Genomic DNA, 20914 nt, shown 5'->3' on the forward strand with positions numbered 1-20914 from the left:
GTATCAGGCCCCATGTTAGGCGCAAGGGAATGAGCAACAAACAAAACAGATAGTTTCTCCCTTCAGGGAGCCTATAGTTTAGTGGACAAGACTTCAGTGATTTAGTGACATAGGTCACTAATTAATAATAGCTAAGAAGAAGTCAAGGTTACTATAAGCACGCAAGCAGGAAACCCAAACAAGACAGATATTTCTCATCCATAGAGAAGCTGGATTCTATTTTTTTCAGCACATGATGTAAATCCTACCAATCAAATGTTCTCACTTAGGAGTTCTTTTGTATCTGGAGTGAGGGAACCAAGGAGCAGAGAGAGTGTTTCTTCTTGAAGGGGCTGGAGGTAAGCATGGATTATCAGTCTAGTGAGCAGAGCTTCCCACAGTGGTTGCATTCTGTAATTGCTATCTATTGCTCCATAACAAATTACCCCAAACTGAGCAGCTTGAAAGAACACACATCAGTTCAGTTCAGTTCAGTCGCTCAGTTGTGTCTGACTGTTTGCGACCCCATGAATCACAACACGCCAGGCCTTCCTGTCCATCACCAACTCCTGGAGTTCACTCAGGCTCATGTCCATCGAATCAGTGATGCCATCCTGCCATCTCACCCTCTGTCATCCCCTTCTCCTCCTGCCCCCAATCCCTCCCAGCATCAGAGTCTTTTCCAATGAGTCAACTCTTCGCATGGGGTGGCCAAAGTACTGGAGTTTCAGCTTTAGCATCATTCCTTCCAAAGAAATCCCAGGGCTGATCTCACACATAACAAGGCTTAAAGGACAGCCTCAAAGATATCAAACTGTTTCTGCTAACTTAACTGCATCTGAGGACAAAGATCAAAAATATTTAAAGAAAATTAATAAATCCATCATCCAACATTAAATCCAGAATAACTTAAGAAAAGTACTAAGCATGCAAAGAAGCATAGAAAAGTGTGAGCCATAATGAGGAGAAAACTCATTCAATTGAAACAGATCCAGAAATAATGTAGGTGATAGAGGTAGTAGATTAACATTAAAACAGCTATTTAAAAATAGTCTATATATACAAGAAGATAAATAAAAGCATAGGCATGTAAAGGAGAGATATGGAAGATATAAAAACTCCCAATCAAACATCTAGAGATTAAAAGTAGAATGTCTGGAATACAGACAGGATTAACAGAAAGTTTGTTCCAGCAGAAGAAAATATTAGTGAACTTTATGAATAGTGGTGGAAACTATCCAAAATGAAATACAGGAAAAGGAAGAGGAGGAAGAGGAGGAGGGAAAGGGGCTGAATACAGCATTGTGGGCTATGAAGCAAGGGGCCTAATATTCATAGCACTGGTGTCCCCAAAGGAGAGAAAAAAGAAGCTGATGGAAGCACCGAAAAAAATATCCTAAGAAATAATGGCCAAACATTTTTAAATGTCGATGAAAATTATTAATCCACAGAATCGAGCAGCTCAACCCACTTGAAGCACAGGGAAGATAAAAATACAGTATAAACAAACTGCTTAAAACCAATGATAAAGAAAAACTTTAAAAGCAGTGAGAGAGAAAGCACAAGCTGTAGCGAGACAAGGGAAAGACAAGAACAACAACAGACTTTTCACTGGAAACACTGAAAGCTAGAAGAAAATGGAACAACATGACCAAAAAGCAGAAAGAAAAAAACGTCAACCTGTTAATTCTATCCACAGTGGAAATGTCTTACGAAAATGAAGACAAATAAACAATAAGGGATGGTAAAGATGCAGAAAACTGGAACCGTGGGACATTGCCAGTGAGACTGAAATGGTACAGGTACTGTGGAAAGTAGTCTCATTTAAAGGGTAAATACAGAGTTACTACATGTGTTCATGTTAAGTCACTTCAGTCGTGTCTGACTCCTGGCAACCCCATGGACTGTAGCCCACCAGGATCCTCTGTCCACAGGATTTCCCAGGCAGGAATATTGGAGTGGGTTGCCATGTTATTCTCCAGGGGATCTTCCCAACCCAGAGACTGAACCTGTGTCTCTTAAGTCTCCTGCGTTGGCATGAGGGTTCTTTACCACTAGCCACCTGGGAAGCCTATGACCCAGCAATCCCACTCCTAGGTATACACTCAGGAGAAATGCAAACAAATTCCCATATAAAAACGTGTACATGAGTGTACATATGTAACAGAATTATTTGTAGTAGGCAAGCGTGAAAACAACTCAAATCTTCATCAGCTGATGAATAGATAAAATATGGAATGCCCCTATGATGAAATATTTTGCCATAAAAAGAATGAAGTACTGATACATGCCGTAACATGGACAGATGACAAAAACACACTAACTGAAAGAAGTCAGACACAAAATGCCACATACTGTGTTTCCAATTACATGAAATGTCCAGAGTAGGCAAATCCATAGAGACAGAAAGTAGAACAGTAGTTGACCAAGGTTGTGGAGAGGTGGAGAATTAAAGGTGGGTGCAAATGGGTATGGGCTTTCTTTTCTGGGTGACAAAAATGTTCTAAAATTAGATAGTGGAAATTGTTGAATTATACATCAAACTGCACATTTTAAAAGGGCATATTTTATATGTAAATTATGCTTCAATGCAACTTAAAAAAAAAAAAAAAGACTCTTTTCAGACACACAAAAGCTGAAAGACCTCATCACAAGCACTGAAATGTTAAACAAACTCCTTTAGGAGGAAGGAGACTTATAATCAGATGTAAAATATGGACCAATACAATGGAATGAAGAGTACTAGAAATGAGACACAAAAGGGTTAATAAGAAATATGCTTTAAAAAATCTCTTTAAAAGACAACTGACCATTTGAACCTAAGATAGTAATTTATTATGGTTTCATAAAATAAGGAGAATAAGATGCACGACAGTAATAGCTCAAAAAGCTGATGGAGAATGAAATGTCCTATTGTAGGTTCTTCCATGACACGTGGGCATACTTGAATATAGAGACTGTAATAAGCTGAAGACGCAATACAGCACAGTGCTAAAGAATCTGCCTGCCAATGCAGGAGACACAGTTTCAATCTTTGGGTCAGGAAGATTCCCTGGAGAAAGAAATGGCAACCCACTCCAGTATTCTTGCCTGGAAAATTCCACGGACAGAGGAGCCTGGAGGGCTGCAGTCCATGGGGTCAGAAAAGCGTTGAACACGACTGCTTGCGACTGAGCACGCACACATGCAAACCTGAAATCAACTGCTTAACAATTGGGCATGAAATAAGCCAACAAGGAACAGAAAATAGAACCATAAAAGTAGTTGATTGGCCAAAAGAAAGGAAAAGCAGAAAAAGAGGTGAGGGTAAGATAAAGACTAGGTAGGACGGATTGAAAGCAGACAGCAAGAAGGTCGATATAAACCCAATCATACCAATAGTCACATTAAATTTAAATAGCATCCACACAGGAGGTAGATATTGTCAGACTGGATAAAAAAGTAAGACTTAGCCATATGTTGTCTACAGCAACCCACTTGGAATATAAAGATACAAATCAGTTTAAAAGGAAAGTACAGGAAAGGATCTACCCAGCAAACACTAATCTAAGGAGAACGGAGGTAGCTATATTAATATCCTGCAGGGAAGCAGGATTCCTTGGGGTAAGCTGGTGTAAAAGTGGCTTCCTAGATTCTACCTGGGGACCAGACCACTCCCATAGGGCTAGGAGGTAGTGAGCCTTGAATGTCTGGCTAAGGAGCTGGCACGGAGCAGGCAACAGTGTCCCTGCTGGGTTTGGAATGCATGCGGGCAGTGTCTCTGGAGACAGAGCCAGTTAGACAAGCATGATGGAGGCCTGATCACTGCAGAGACAGCTAAGGTCGTGATGTGCTTAGAGACCACAAGGGGGTGCTGAAGGGCAGAAGGCGGAGGCCAGGAAAAGGAGACAATCTGAGGCAGGGAAAATGGGAAAGTGAGGAGGAGTTAGCAAGCAAGGAGATTGAGACTGGAGAAAGGATGCTGATCCATTCAGCGCTTACTGTGCATCTGTGGGGGCTTCCCAGGTGTCACTAGTAAAGAACCCTCCTGCCAATGCAGGAGACTTAAGAGACGCAGCTTCAATCCCGGGGTTGGGAAGATCCTCTGGAGAAGGGCATGGCAACCCACTCCAGGGGGTATTCTTGCCTGGAGAATCCCATGGACAGAGGAGGCTAGCCAGCTACAGTCCACGGGTTCGCAAACAGTTGGACACGACTAAAGCAAGCAACTTAGCGTGCACACACATGCATGCGTCTATCATGTGACAAGCCCTGAGTTATTGGCACTGGAGAGAGTTCAGAGACAGGGAAAGCTCAGAGCCCAACTTCCAGAAGCAAAATATGTCCATGTGACCAGCATCTGTATTATCTCGCTCTGCATCAAGAATCTCGAAGAATGCTCCATCATGCAACATGTCCCAAACTCATTCAACCATCTGAAGAGCAGAAGCATAGGAGTCGTCGTCAGTCACTGAGAACTTGTGTCCCAGGAGATTTCTCTGTAGCCGGGCTTTCAGGGCATCTCTAAGATGTCAGGGCTCCCCCTCACAAAGCCCCAGTGGCACAGGTCTCATTCCTATAGATGTCCTTCTTCCCCCACGACAAGGTGTTGGAAGACAGGGGATAAATGTCAAGTCCTGTTGGGAGGAAAGAGATGTCAGCTCAGACAGACAAAGCATCCCACTGGTGAGCCCAATTGAGTTAGGGTCTCTAACTCAGCTCTGTACACTCTGCAGTGGGTCCAGGAGTCCCCTTCCCAATTTCCCAGCCACTGGTCACCTGCTGGTGCTGGTGGTGTTACATCATCGGCAGCAAAGTGAGCTCCGGGAGACAGCCACCTGTGTTTAGGAGAGGGCTCCCTCATTTCCTCCCCTTTGAAGCAATAGGACAAATGTGCCCATTTTACAGATGAGGAAAGACTCCTGGGGGTTTGAATGAGTTGCCCATGGAAACAGTAAGTGGTGGGATCTGAACCCAGGTCAGTCTGACTGCAGAGTCCAGTTTCTCCCCTCCTGCACTGTGAGGCTTCTGAGGGTTGGCGTGTTAGAGCAACAGGGTTTGAAAGTGCCCCTCTGCAGGACGACAAATCCACATTTGTCATAAGTAGAGAAAACAGGGGCAGGAATATAAGATCAGCCTGCAACACCCTGTGCGAGAAAGTAAAGTGTCAGTCACTCAGTCGTGTCTGACTCTTTGTGACCACATGGACTGCAGCCCGCCAGGCTCCTCTGTCCATGGGATTCTCCAGGCGAGAGTACTGGAGTGGGCTGCCGTTCCCTTGAGTTGCCATTCCCTTCTCCAGGGAATCTTCCCAACCCAGGAATCAAACCTGGGTCTCCTGAATTACAGGCTGATTCTTTACCATCTGAGCCACCAGGGAAACCAGAAAATAAGGAAGTATATAAAGCATATGGGTGCACGTCTAAAGCACACAGGAGGCAGTGTTAAGGAGCTCCCACTGGCCAGACCTGGGACCATTTGAGCATCAAAATAAACAATCAGAGTGACAGATCATAACCTATTAAACACAGTGGGAATCCAGGCGTCCACACTGAGTCCACACATCAATGACTGAGTTACTGGGAGAGGAGAAAGCTTTTCCTTATAGTCGGATTGCTGATCGATCCATTAGAAGGGATGGCAGAATCAGAAAATCACCATTTGGCAACTGTCATAGTACTAATGCTTGATTCAGGGTAACATCAAGTATTGATTCTGATGTGGGGGCTTGAGGTGAGGCAGATACAAACTGTTTTGTCGCTCCCAAAATATCTAAGGTTGATAGGGTATCACATTAGCAACTTACTTTCAAATGGTTTGGTCCGGGGGTGGGGTGGGGGGTGGGGACGGGGTGGAGATCTTTGTACTACTGCTGCAACTTTCTATACAATGTGAAATGATTCCAAAAAAGAAATGGAGCTACTTTGGGGGAACCTTGCTGAGCTGTCAGAAAAGGAAGGTGTCTGCCATGGAAGGAGGAAGGGGACTAATGCATGCGTGCATGCATGCTAAGTTGCTTCTGTCGTGTCCAACTCTTTGAAACCTCATGGACTGTAGCCTGCCAGGCTCCTCTGTCCATGGGATTCTCCAGGCAAGAATGCTGGAGTGGGTTGCCATGCCCTTCTCCAGGGGGTCGTCTCAGCCCACGGATCAAACCTGCTTCTCTTATGTCTCCTGTGTTAGCAGGTGGGTTCTTTATGGTTAGTACCACCTGGGAAGCCAAGGGGCCTATCTAACTGCTGCTGCTAAGTCGCTTCAGTCGTGTCCGACTCTGTGCGACCCCAGAGATGGCAGCCCACCAGGGTCCCCCGTCCCTGGGATTCTCCAGGCAAGAACACTGGAGTGGGTTGCCATTTCCTTCTCCAATGCATGAAAGTGAAAAGTGAAAGTGAAGTCGCTCAGTCGTGTCCGACCCTCAGCAACCCCATGGACTGCAGCCTACCAGGCTCCTCCGTCCATGGGATTTTCCAGGCAAGAGTACTGGAGTGGGGTGCCATTGCCTTCTAAGGAGACCCATAAAAAGGCTTTCCCTTCCCCTCCCCAGCAGGCAGAAACTAGGGGGCTTCCTAGGTCCCTCCCACCTCAGGAAGCACCAGCAGCTGCCAAGGGTGGGTCAGGAAACCAGCAAACTGCAGATATCTCAGGCAAAGTCCTGGGGTTCACTCCGGAGACCTCGGCTTGAGGCCAGCCTTCTTCACTTGCACACCTATAGCAATGCAGAGCTCACCACCTGCATGGTAAGCTGACTATCATCGTCAGCAAGTTCTTCCTCCTATAACTGACAATCTGCGCCCTAGAAGGACTGGATCCCTTCTGACTTAAGCATCAGGTCAGTTTCACTGGGAAGTGTTCCGAGTCCTTCAGGCTCTCAATGTGGGGGCTGCAGTGATGGCGCCCCCTTGTGTCCAAGAAAGGATGTGCAGTTGCCTCAAGCCAAGATCCTTCCAGGGGAAAGGCATGATACCTCCCTATTTCATGGGAAATAGATGGGGAAACAGTGGAAACAGTGTCAGACTTTATTTTTCTGGGCTCCAAAATCACTACAGATGGTGATTGCAGCCATGAAATTAAAAGACGCTTACTCCTTGGAAGGAAGGTTATGACCAACCTAGATAGCATATTCAAAAGCAGAGACATTACTTTGCCAACAAAGGTTCGTCTAGTCAAGGCTATGGTTTTTCCTGTGGTCATGTATGGATGTGAGAGTTGGACTGTGAAGAAGGCTGAGCGCCGAAGAATTGATGCTTTTGAACTGTGGTGTTGGAGAAGACTCTTGAGAGTCCCTTGGACTGCAAGGAGATCCAACCAGTCCATTCTGAAGGAGATCAGCCCTGGGATTTCTTTGGAAGGAATGATGCTAAAGCTGAAACTCCAGTACTTTGGCCACCTCATGCAAAGAGTTGACTCACTGGAAAAGACTCTGATGCTGGGAGGGATTTGGGGCAGGAGGAGAAGGGGACAGCAGAGGATGAGATGGCTGGATGGCATCACTGACTCGATGGACGTGAGTCTCAGTGAACTCTGGGAGTTGGTGATGGACAGGGAGGCCTGGCATGCTGCGACTCATGGGGTCGCAAAGAGTCGGACACGACTGAGCGACTGATCTGATCTGATCTGATCTGATTGTCCCCATCCCAAACTTACTCCCCCTTGGACTAGCCAGGCCACTTATTCCCATTCATTTAGGCATTAATTCTTTATTTTTCTTCATTTATTCATCCATTCAAGCAATCACTGCTCTCTAGGGAGCTGGCTGTACCTCACCTAGGAAGTACATACTTGGGTCATTCCTAGGCCTTACTATCAAAGAGTTCTCAGTATGATAGAGGGACAGAGTACTACACCACAGCAGAGTCTGTGTCTCACGACTGGTAAGTGCAAGGGGCTTTGTGAGCACCCAAAACAATCTGGGAAGTCTTCCAGGAGGAGGTGACCACAATTCAGCTCCTTTCTGTCCCCTGCTGCCATCTGCTGGGGGCTCTCCAAAGCTCCCTGCCCTCTCCTCCCAGGCTTCTGGATCTGTCTAGGCCTGGGTGAAGCTAATGGAAGCAGAAGAGATTAAGGAGAGGTAGCAATAATACACAGAAGAACTATACAAAAAAGATCTTCATGATCCAGAGAGCCACGATGGTATAATCACTCACCTAGAGCCAGACATCCTGGAGTGCAATGTCAAGTGGACCTTAGTGTTCATCACTGTGAACAAAGCTAGTGGAGGTGACAGAATTCCAGTTGGGCTACTGCAAATCCTAAAAAATGATGGTGTCAAAGTGCTGCACTCAGTATGCAGCAAATCTGGAAAACTCAGCAGTGGCCAAGGGACTGGAAAAGGTCAGTTTTCATTCCAATCCCAAAGAAAGGCAATGCCAAAGAATGCTCAAACTACCACACAATTGCACTCATCTCATACGCTAGCAAAGTAATGCTTAAAATTTTCCAGGTTGGATCATTGAGAAAGCAAGAGAGTTCCAGAAAAACATCTATTTCTGCTTTATTGACTATGCCAAAGCCTTTGACTTTGTGGATCACAACATACTGTGGAAAATCCTTAAAGTGATGGGAATACCAGACCACCTGACCTGCCTCCTGAGAAATCTGTATGCAGGTCAAGAAGCAACAGTTAGAACTGGACATGGAATAACGTACTGGTTCCAAACTGGGAAAGGAGTATGTCAAGGCTGTATATTGTCACCCTGTTTATTTAACATATATGCAGAGTACATCATGTGAAATGCCAGGCTGGAAGAAGCACAAGCTGGAATCAAGACTGCCAGGAGAAACAGCAATAACCTCAGATATGCAGAAGACACCACCCTTATGGCAGAAAGTGAAGAGGAACTAAAGAGCCTCTTGATGAAAGTGAAAGAGGAGATTGAAAAAGCTGGCTTAAAACTCAACATTCAAAAAACGAAGATCATGGCATCTGGTCCCAGCACTTCATGGGAAAAAGATGGGGAAACAGTAGAAATAGTGTCAGACTTTATTTTGGGGGGCTCCAAAATCACTGCAGATGGTGAGTGTAGCCATGAAATCAAAAGATGCTTGCTCCTTGGAAGAAAAGCTATGAACAATCAAGACAGCATATTAAAAAGCAGAGACATAACTTTGCCAACAAAGGTCCATCTAATTAAAGCTATGGTTTTTCCAGTGGTCATGTATGGATGTGTGAGTTGAACCATAAAGAAGGCTGAGAACTGAAGAACTGACGCTTTTGAACTCTGGTGTTGGAGAAGACTCTTGAGAGTCCCTTGGACTGCAAGGAGATCAAACCAGTCCAGCCTAAAGGAAATCAGTCCTGAATATTCATTGGAAGGACTGATGCTGAAACTGAAGCTCCACTACTTTGGCACCTGATGTGAAGAACTGACTCATTGGAAAAGACCCCGATGCTGGGAAAGACTGAAGGCAGGAGGAGAAGGGGATGACAGAGGATGAGATGGTTGGATGGCATCGTCAACTCAATGGACATGAGTTTGAGCAAGCTCCAGGAGTTGTTGATGGACAGGGAAGCCTGGTGTGCTGCAGTCCATGGGGTCGCAAAGAGTTGGATATGACTGAGCGACTGAACTGAACTGAATTGAGGCCTGGCTGACAGAAGCCTGCTCTTCCAGGGTCCTATACTCAGAGGTATCACAGTTCAGTGAGTCGCTTCAGGCAGCCCAGGGACATAATTTCCCCTGCTGGCTATAGTACTGATGACAATGATATTGATATTAATAATAGCAGCCGACATCATTGGAAAAGACCTGATGCAGAGAAAGACTGAAGGCAGGAGGAGAAGGGAACAACAGAAGATGAGATGATTGGATGGCATCACGGACTCAATGGACATGAGTTTGAGCAAACCCTGGCAGATAGTGAAGGACAGGGAAGCCTGGCGTGCCATCCATGGGGTCGCAAAGAGGCAGACACGACTTGGTGACTGAACAACAACAATCATTTAGTGAGTCTTGGTTTGTTTCAGGTGCCATGCTCAGAACTGTATGATACTATGTCAGGTAATCCTCACAACTACCACCAAGACTGCGCCCATTTTACAGATGAGGAAACTAAGGCCCAGTGAAGTTAAGGGGGGAATCTCACCAATCACCTTCCAGGCACTGGGTCTACAGCTGCACGTGGTCTGCAACCATTTTCTCCCTGCTGCTCCGTCCCCTGAAGGTCTCCACTCATCTCAAAGTTCAGCTCTGATCCCATCACAGCGCATGCTCTGGGGGCCAACCCTGCAGTATTTGATAAGCTCGAATAGTACTGGACGTCTCCTCCCATCACAGAGGAGACTGGGCGGAACCACAAACTGGTGAGAGCAGGGCTGGGACGTGCACTGGAGACGAGAACATTGCGCTTTCCCGTGCCCCCAAGTCTGTCCTCCTTATGCAGGCTCAATCCTCATTTGCTATTTCAGGGAAACTGCCTCCTGTTGTAACACCTCATATTGGTCTAAAGCCCTCAGAACTTTTATTTCTATTAAGAGTGCCCAAGCTGACTTTGATGTTTGGCTGGACTCCTACGATGCCAGGAGGTGCAGAGCTTGCATCTCAGGGCAGCGGTGGGCATTTCCCAGGGCTGGCCCGTCCCAGACTTGGTTATGTTCATTATATTGGTAGTTCCTCACCACAGCCCTTCCATGGAGGATCATGGTGTCCCGGACACCCTCGGATCTATATTCCAGGCTGCTACCGTTCCTCCTGCTCATCTAACACATGCTCAACCCTGTGCATGGCCCTGCCCTCTGCTTGGCCCCCAGAACCGTGTCCTGACCGGCTCCTGCCTGTCCTTCAGGTCTCAGCTCATCATCCCTGGCTCCAACTACCCTGCCTGTCCCACATCCCCTTCTGCCTCACCTCCCCGTTCAGCCTGCTCCGTGGCTCCAACCACGCACTGAAATCCTCTTGTGTTCCCTGCCTGCTCGCTCACTGCCTTTATCTCCTGCAGGTACACGAACCCCATGAGGGCAAGGCCTCTGCTATCCACACAGCCAGGGTCTGGAGCTGGGCTGCCACATTGTAGGTGCTCAGGAAGTATTTGCTGGGTGAATCAACTTGCTTGCAATCCCTGTGCACCTGACTTCTGACGACTCTTTCACAAGGACCCCTCTCCCCAAACACACACACCTCTCTTGGCTGCCGCTCTAACCACAGCCCTGACCACCTGTGACATTTGCAGTAGCTACTCAGGTGTTCAGTCCAGTCTACAGAGTTGTCTTTCTGATCACACTTATGCCCACACACCTCCTCTCTTCAAAAACATTATTATCATCATTATCATTAGGACTCTTCTCTGACGAAGACTGAATCTGCCATCATCGTTGGATTAAAAATCCCCCCAGTGCCTCAAACTTTTTGTGATTTCGTTTCACAGACAGGGGCCCAGAAGTTCAGAGAGGTTAGCAACTTGACCAAGGTCACGCAGCGACTAAGTGGCAGCACGGGGATTTGAGCCCTGGCCAGCGTGCTTCCCAAGGCCCCACTCTCTGCCGCTGTATTCTTCTAGAGCTCAGCCCTTGCCACCGTCAAACCAGGGCATGCATCAGGATCCCTGATGCCTGGACCTCAGCCCCTGAGTGTGTGACTCAGTAGGCCTAGGGCAGTGCACTTGCTAACAGGTGCCCGGGAGAGGCTACTCCTGAGGGCTCACACTACAAGAACTACCAACTTAGAAACACCGTGTCTGTGATTTCAGCAGGTTCTTGGACCTCCCATAATCCCTCCATGCACTTCGGGCAGCGGGAGGGTCTGAGGACCACTTCTGAGTCTCAGTACTGCTCGTTTGGCAAATCAGACTCTTCCTTAATAAAAGTGAGTTATCTGACCTTGAAACACACCATAGCTGACACTCCATGGAAAGGCCTCTGCTTATCTTAGCAATGCGATGATAAATATAGGGCCCGGAGCTTCGTGTCAGTATTTTAATAATCGTTGAGCAGAGCCTTGGGAGCCAATTACAGAACTAGGACAGGTTTTTTTTTTCTTCTTCTTCTAAAACTACTTGGTTTCCAACTACTAAAACTTGTGGACATCTAAGACTGATGGGTCCAGAAGGGTTTTGACTTAGTGTCCCCCAAGTATGAGTGCTGCACAGAATTTGAAATCTCATTCCAGTAGAGCAGATGCACTGATGCGCCCCTCTGCCAGGCCTCCTCCTCCTCTTCTTCCTCCTTCTCCACCTCCCTCACCTCTTCTTCTCCTCTTTCACCAGCTTCCTCTCTGAAGCTGAGTCAGCCCAGGATCTGAACAGGTGGGTGCAGTCCTGCCTGTCACCAGCCTGCCTCCTCCTCCTCCCACGTGGCCAGAAGCTGAGAACCAGCGCTGTCTGGAGGTGGGAGAGGGCTGGGGGGCCGGGACCCTGGGGAGCTTGCCTGGCTTACCTCTCCTCACCTGCAGACAACTGCATCCTCCCAGGCCATTGTGGTGGTGAGGGTGGAGCTGTTGCTGACTCAGTACAGACCAATAACCGGCACTGGTTCTCAACGCTCCCACCCTCCACTACCCCAGGAATAAAACAAGCCTCCCACTTGGTCCAGCCCCCACCACTCTCGCTGACTGCACCTCCCCTGTGCTCCCTCTCAAACTGTGCTCAGACACGCTGGCCTCCTTGCTGCCCTCCAAGTGCACCAGGCAAGACGTGTCTCAGGACCTTTGCACAGCCTTTCCCTCCTCCCCAGAGACCTGCACGGCTGGTTCCTCACATGATTCAGGTCTCTGCTCAAAGGCTACCTTCCACATACCCCCGTGAAGAACTCCTCCCAGCCCTCTCCCCACACCCTGCTCTCTCTTCCTGGAGCACTGGTCACCACCCTCCCTGCAGGACTTGCTCTGTGTCCATTATTGTAATCTCTCTCACCAGAGTGTAGGGAACGCAGAGGCACAACAACCAGGCTTGGGCTCAGCTCAGCACTGTATTCCCAGGCCTGGACTCACAGGGGACGCTCAGTAATCGTGAATGAGCGAACGCCACCACCGATGGAGGACAGCATGAGTGCTAGCTGGACGATTTTATGTCTATCCTCTCACCCATGCTGCAACGTAGGAGTCACTGCCCTTTTTTTCATGTGATGATGGCTCAGCTAAGCAACGGGACTGAGTTACCCAGAGTCACACAGCAGTAAGGGGACCTGGGCTCGGAACCCAAGTCTGTGTGCCTGCAGGCCCAGGGATGGGGAGTCGGCTGGACCCAAGTGAGGGAGTCTCCCAGGATGGGACCAGGCCCGTAGTGATGGAGGGCAGGGGGGAGGTCAGAACATGGAGTCAGGCAGCATGGGGTGGCTGTGGCCCTGGGTCTGGGGGGTGCCCATAGAGAGAGACTGAGGGCTGAGGCAGGACCCCAGATGGACTTCACTATAGGACTTGGAGCAAAAGCTTAGTTCTCCAGAGTGGGGAGGGGGCTTGTAGAGACTATCTCGGGGCTAGGGTTGCCCAGGGTGGGCTGGCCCCAAACCTTTCCAAGCCCCACACACATGATTTATGGAGCTGGGCTTCTGACATGACCCTGTCCTGCCAGGATGGGATTGGGCAGGACCAGTGTAAGAGATGGGGTGTCAGCAGAGGCCAGAGCTGGGATCATACACCCTGCCAGAGGACTGTCAGCTCCCAGAGAGGCCATGGGGTCTCAATGGAGATGACAGGGATTGGCACCGAGTGGAAACAGTGCCCAGTGGCAGGATGACAGACAGGCACATCTCCCTGGGAGATGGAGAGGTAAGACCAAAATGAACCAGCTCAGAATGACCTGACCGGGAGGGAGTGGGGACCCGTCCCAGATTCAAGCCTCGGGGACTGTGGGCAGATTAGCAGGAACTGCAACAGCAGCCTGGCCGGGTGGAAGGCAGCCGCCCTCTCCCGTTCCTGCTCCTGCATATATGCGCTTTCCTCAGCTTCCTCATCCCTGAGACAGGACAGCGACCCCAGCCTTGAGGGGGGTGGTGTATGTGTCCTAGGACATATGAAAGGTGTCATCACGGTTCCTCACCCACAGTCGTAGCTCAAACCATGGTTATCCTACAGCTTCCTTTGGTCCCCCCGGGAGGAGAACATCCGCTTCACTCCCAGAAGCCCCTGGCTCCCTTCGGAGAACTCATGTTCCAAAGCACCTGCAGGAGCGGGGCTCGGGTGTCAACTCCAGGTCTGTGCTTGAGGCCCGAAGTGAAGCAGGTGCGATTCTGCCTCAGGAGTCCCACGACTGGTGGAAGGGGTCTGCAAGCAAATTAATGATGACGTCGAATTCCAGTCCCTTTGAACATATTCAGGACATGCAGACCCCACCCTGCAGCTATGGATTCAGTCCTTGACCACTTCAGTCCCTGGGAGCCAAGGCCAGTGAACAAGGGGCATGACCCAGTTCAGAAACTCTGAAAACTGTGGGCATGGGCCCTGGAGTCAGACCTGGGTTCTTCCTCTGGCTGGAAAAGTGCCCCAACTTCTCTGAGCCTTAGTCTCTTCTGCTGTGACATGGGTGCTCCCCTGGACTGTGCAGCTGGCAGCAAGGAGATGAGATTAAAGCTCCGAACGCTGAGTGAGCCCATGCCTGTCGGGTGGTGAGGGCTCTTACAGGTCCCAGCCTTTCTTAGGAAGTGAGAAGCCTGAGCCCCCGGGTGGGCACAGAGGCGGGGGAGGGCAGGGCAGTGGATGAGTGTGGGAAGCGGAAGGGCAGTGCCACGCCAGCAGAGCCTCCTCACCGTGGGGACACCGTGGGGGCACTGGTGGCCTTAAAAGCAGGACAAGCCTGCCACCCAGTGCCGCTAGGTGCCACCACAGCGGCAGTGCCAAGCAGCCACCTCGCCTGGCTCCAGCTCCATGCTCTCTAGCTCAGGCCTGGGTCTGGGAACTACAGTGGCCTTTAGGGAGCTGATGACCCAAGGCTGCCACTGCCCATTCTCACCTGAGAAATCACTCTCACGTCTGATTCTCCAAACAACTCACAAGTCCCCAGGGAGGCTTAAGACTCCATGCAGGAAGCCCAGCAGGTGCCAAGAAGGTCCTGCGTGGCTGGAGTGACTCCCCACAGGAAATGACTAAGGATCCAGAGCGGCTGCTTCCTAAGGCGGCTCAGTGGTAAAATAACCCACCTGCCAGTGTTGGAGACTCAAGAGTTATGGGTTCGATCCCTGGGTTGGGAAGATCCTCTGGAGAAGGGAATGGCAACCTACTCCAGTATTCTTGCCTGGGAAATTCCATGGACAGAGGACCCTGGTGGCCTACAGCCCATACGGTCACAAAAAAAGCTGGACGCAAATTAGCAGCTAAACCATCCACATTATTTAAATTTTAATTTTTCCTTCTTTTTTTTTTTTTGGCTGCACCATGCGGCTTGTGGGACCTTACTTCCCTGACAAGGGATCAAACCCACACCTCCTACACTTGAAGTGTGGAGTCTTAAGCACTGGTTCTCCAGGGAAATCCTACTCTTATTTTATGATTAATATTGCCCAGAACTGTTATAGGACTTTGAGACACATTATCTCATTAATGCTCACTCCCTGACCTGAGAGCTAGGAGCCATCACTTACCCCACTTTACAGATGAGGAAACTGAGGCACAGAGAGGTAAAGTCATTGGTCCAGTGTCATGGAGCCAGGAAGAGTCAGAGTGGGGATTTGAACCCTGATCCTGGCCTGTTATTGCAGCTTCTAAGCTGCAATAACACAGAGGCTTCTGGGTCTTACAAGCTTCTTCAGATCACCAATACAAATCCTGGAGGAAAAGACAGTTTCTTGAAAAAAAAAATTTTTTTTTAAGGTCTGGTAAGAAACAGTTCCATACATCGCTTCTTTAGTCATCCTTTATAAATAGTGGGTTGCTGAGGGTTGGACAAGACTGAGCGACTTCACTTTCACTTTTCACTTTCATGCATTGGAGAAGCAAATGGCAACCCACTCCAGTGTTCTTGCCTGGAGAGTCCCAGGGACGGGGGAGCCTGGTGGGCTGCCGTCTATGGGGTCGCACAGAGTCGGACATGACTGAAGTGACTTAGCAGCAGCAGCAGCATACTATAATTTTAACGGAGACAGAGGTGGGGAAAAAGAGGGAAATCACCCCCACCAACAGAACTAGTCCACAGTGGACTTGTGGAGGGAATGCTGACTTCTGACCCTCTGCCCTGTCTTTGGCCCTTTTCTTCCCTCAGCAGGGTCCTGTCCCCATCCTCAGCCTTCCCTCCTCTTACTTTTTAAACACTTGCTCTTGGGAAAAGTCCTGTTCAATGGATCAAAAAAGAGAGGGGCTTTCCTGGTTGTCCAGGTGTTGGGACACTGAGCTTTCACTTCAGGGGGCACAGGTTCAATCTCTGGTTGGGGAACTAAGATCCCACATGCTGCACACAGACAAAAAATATGGGGAAATAAGAGTGATGGGAAATAGGCTTTAAAGGTGGAATTCCAGGCAGAAGGCGGGAGGCAAGAGAGAGGAAGACAGAATGAGAAGAGGAGGCCGACAAAGAGGAAGGGAGTCTGGGGTTTACTGAGCACAGACGTGGTTCCAGATACATTCTCACATCCCCTTATGTAAGGCCTGCTGCCAGCCTATGGAATGGGCACTGCTCCCATTTAAAAGATGACAGGACTGAGGCTCCCAAGGGTGCAGGGATAGTGTGAGGTCACCCACTAGGAAGTACTAGAACCAAGACTCATACCCAGTCTCCTCGACTTCATGTGTGGAGTCCACTGGGTGTTCTCTGAGCCCTGGAGTGAGCCTCGGGCATGCTGGGAGCTGGGGTGGGGGGCGTGGGCAGGTAAACGAGACCTAGCTCCTGGCCTTCAGCAGCGTGGGCTGAAGCCTCATGTCCAGTGAGGCTCCGATGCCTGGACTCCTGGTTCAGACTGGGCCAGTCCTGGCTTTTGGACTATTGGAATATGGAATATTACACACCCAGCAGAAAGATTCTTAAGACAATGCTCTCCACTTGGACACTAAAAATCTAACAAAGGAAGAAGTGGAGCTCATGTTTAAAAAAAAAAAAAAGGAGGTGAGATTCAGTGTTTTAAGTGACTCTGCCTTGATTAGCTGTGTGATCCTGGGCAACATATTTGGGCAACTATCAGTCTTGGCTAAGTGTCTTCATCTGTAAAATGGGTCAGTGCCTTGGCTCAGGCTACTCCAGAAGGCTGGGGAATAACATAACAGATATGTAAGCAATCTGTAAGTTGAAAAGCATTTCACTACACTGATGATATCACACTAATAAAGAATCATTGATTGCTTTCTGAACTTCTCCTGTCAGTGAAGCTGCTTGTAAGAACTTGATCATTGGACTATGAGAATCTGAGAGTGGTCTGGACTTTGGTGACCCTCACAGGGGCTCAGAAACACTGCAGAAGTGTTAAACCCTACACTTGCTCCCCAGCTCCCATCATCGAAAGTGCTGATACTGCTACACTCTCCAGTGCAGTAGGCATCTCCTCCAGTTCTGTAGATGGAAAAACTAAGGTCGACTTGCTTCAGCCTGTAAGCTACAGAGTCCAGACACACCAGATTCCCTGCCTCTTTCTACACCTCCTCCCACTCTTCCCCTCTCCCTGCCCCCATCCTTCACAAGGATGAAGACAAGAGGCAAAGCTGACATGAAAAGGCAGCCCAGTGGCTAAGGACCAAGATCCCAGCGAGCAGAGACCTCATTTATAAAACCAAAGAGAGTCCTGAGGAAAGTTAATTGAAGTGAACGAAATCCTGAAGAATTTAGCACTCAATTTGAGAGGCTATTTTTGGCTGAACCAAGATGAAAAGACAAAAGAAAGTGCACCAAAATTGAAGAGAAACTAATTTGGAAGACATAATAGGGAGCAAACTTCTCAAATTTCCTCAGAGCCCGGGAGACGTGATTATTCAGGAAATAATTAGATGCTATCCTGGGGGTAATAAAAGCTAAAAATGAAGAGGAAAGAAATTGAAAACCGCCAGAAAGGTCATGGACTGCTCTCAATATTTTTTTTTCCTTTACAGATTTGAAGATGCAAGAATTAATTTGCAAAAGAACAACAAAGCAGTACAAACTAATCAGAGAGGAAATTGAGTTGGGAGAATCTAAACACCTCGCCCATCTGTTCGGGATGACTCTGCTGGGAAAGGTACAGCTAGATGTGTCCTGAGTCTAAAAAGGATGGCAGTCCCTCCTGAAGGTGCTGGAGGCACACAGAACCTTGACACTGCCCCAAAGCTGAACTGCCCCCGACCTGAGGGTTCAGCACACTTCTGTAAAGAGCCAGATAGTGAATAACTTCAGTTTTGAGGGCCAGGTAATGCTGCAACTAAATTCTGCTGGTGTAGCACAAAGGCAATAGCAGTCAGAATGTCAATAAGTGGGCGTGGCCATGTTCCATATAAAACTTTATTTATAAAAACAGACAGCAGGCTGGATTTGGCTTTCCAGTGACAATCTATTCCATCCCACCTGAATTAGCACACCTGGTCTTATTTGCAGTCTAATCCTGCTTCTATTTACACAAAAACACTGCCGATTAGAACATGCTTTCTAAAACCCAACAAATAGTAATAATAATGACGATGAAAAAGATAGCTGCTAGCATAGAAGCACAGAGTTTCTGGTATACGCTGGTTGTGGTTCTTGGCACTTCAATAACACCTACTATCTTCACAATGACCTTTATGAGGTAGGTACAATCTTACAGATGGGTACTGATGCCCAGAGAGGTGAAGTAACTTGCCCAAGGTCACATAGTCAGTGAGGGTCAGAGGCAACATTTGAACTCACAGCGAGTCCATGCTCTCAGCCACTATGATGTATTGCCTCTAATAAGTTGGGTCCAGATTCTTCAGGAGCTTCCCACTGCCTACAGAATCAAATCCACATCCATTAGCTCAGCACACAATGGCATCTGTGACTTAGTATTACATCTCACCTCTCTAGCCTCATCTTTCTCCAAGCCTCACCCTTGCCCCATGCATCAGAACTGCGCGAAGAACCCTATGTTCCCATGCCTTTATTCATGCTGTTCCCTCTGCCTGCAACTCTCTTCTCCTGCACTAATATCTGTTCTACCTTCCAAACTCAGCACAAGTGTCACCTCGAAACAGGTGTCTGCTCCAGGTTGATCAAGTCACTTTCTCTCTTTGGGTCCTAGTTCCAATGCCTTCAGCGTAATTGGTGGAAAGTAGGGGAATGACTGATTCCCTAGTAGCCATGAACACTTTAGTATAAATTAGACTATCTGATTAGCTTCGTTTCCTAGAAGCATCTTTGCTTTTTTTTTTTTTTAAGATTTTTTTGATGTGGACCATTTTTAAAGTCTTTATTGAATTTGTTAAAACATTGTTTCTGTTCCATGGTTTTGGGAGATATTTGCTCCAAGGCATGTGAGGGCTTCCCTGATGGCTCAGACAGTAAAGAATCTGCCTGCAATGCTGGAGAGCTGGATTCAATCCCTGGATCAGAAAGATCTGCTGGAGAAGGGAATCACTACCCACTCCAGTATCCTTGTCTGCAGAATTCCAAGGACAGAGAAGCCTGGTGGGCTACAGTCCACGGGGTCACAAAGAGTTGAACATGACTGAATGACTAACACACACACGTGGGATCCCAGATCAGGGATCCCAGTTCCCTGATCAGGGATGGAATCCACACCCCCTTAGAAGGCAAAGTCTTAACCACTGGACCACCAGGGAAGTCCTGCTAGGAGCATCTTGAAGGAATGAGATACAGAAGAAATAAGCCCGAGTGTAGGAGAGAAAAAGATTGTTCATCATATGACTCAACTTAGGTTGAAAGTTTTGATTCTACCCAAACAAGCCTGACAACTTCTCTCTCCAGCCTATATTCTTCCAGGACACTGAGCTCTGTTAGCCTGAGCCCTGAGCTCTCTACCTGCTTAAGGAGAGCGTCCGCTTCACCAGAACCCAGATTCCTTAACTCCAAGAACAGTGCGACTTGTTTCCAACCCCATACTGCATAAAGAGCCGCACTTGTCAGGACAGGCAGCTTGATTAAAACATCCCTTCATGATGCCAACTCCTGCTCTAATTCCAATCCTCCAAGGGAACTTTGACCTATAAATTGGTTTTCATCCATAAATCTGATTCAAATTATTCCCCCGTGCACTACTCAAAAAAAATTTTTTTTTACTCTTTCACACATTCTTCATTTCAAAGTAACTTTGAACTAGGAGTGTTAACTCTGATGCTAGCATATTATCCTTCTGTCTTCTATCCATTCATCCTTCTATATAGATAGACAGACAGACAGATAGAGATGGCTGCATCAGGTCTAATTGTGGTACTTGGGCTCTCTAGTTGTGGCACATGGGCTTAGTTGCCCTGTGACATGTAGGATCTTAGTTCCCAGAGCAGGGATCGGACCCATGTCCTTGGCATTGGAAGGCAGATTCTCAACCACTGACCCACGAGGGGAGTCCCCATCCATCCTTCTTTCCATCTCTTCTTCTACCCATCTGACCTCCCATCCATCCTCCATCCATCTATCCTTCCTTTCATCTATTCTTCCATTCATCCTTCCTTCTACCCATCTTTCCATCCAACCTTCTTTCCATCCATTTCATCCATTCACTCACTCAAAAACAGGTTGGGTGCCCACTGCAAGACTGGCCCATTACTGGGGCTCAATGGTCAGTGTTTCACCCACAGGGAAGGACTTGACCTCTTGGGGCTTACCACAGAAGAGGGATGACGTACGGGAAGAAACATTTGTTCTCCTTCTGTCTAAGCATCTCTCCTCCTGTGCCATTCTTTCCATGAAGTGCTGCGTCCTGTTTCCTGGAGGCACTTGAGGTCCTGCCTGCTCATCCTCACCCTCCTTCACCTCTTACCCTACATGTCTCTGAGCCTCAGTGGTCTGTGTCTTCTCCACCCCTGCCGCACTTCCCTTTCTAGGTGAACTCCTCACATGCCTCCCTTCAGTCCCTTCATCTCATTCTTTCCTGCCCTCTGCAGCCCCTTGCCTTTCCATTCACCACCCCACTAATTATTTTCACATTCCTGGCTATATGATGTTT

This window comes from Bos indicus, chromosome 22 (genome assembly GCF_029378745.1).
Source record: "Bos indicus isolate NIAB-ARS_2022 breed Sahiwal x Tharparkar chromosome 22, NIAB-ARS_B.indTharparkar_mat_pri_1.0, whole genome shotgun sequence".
NCBI lineage: Eukaryota > Metazoa > Chordata > Mammalia > Artiodactyla > Bovidae > Bos > Bos indicus.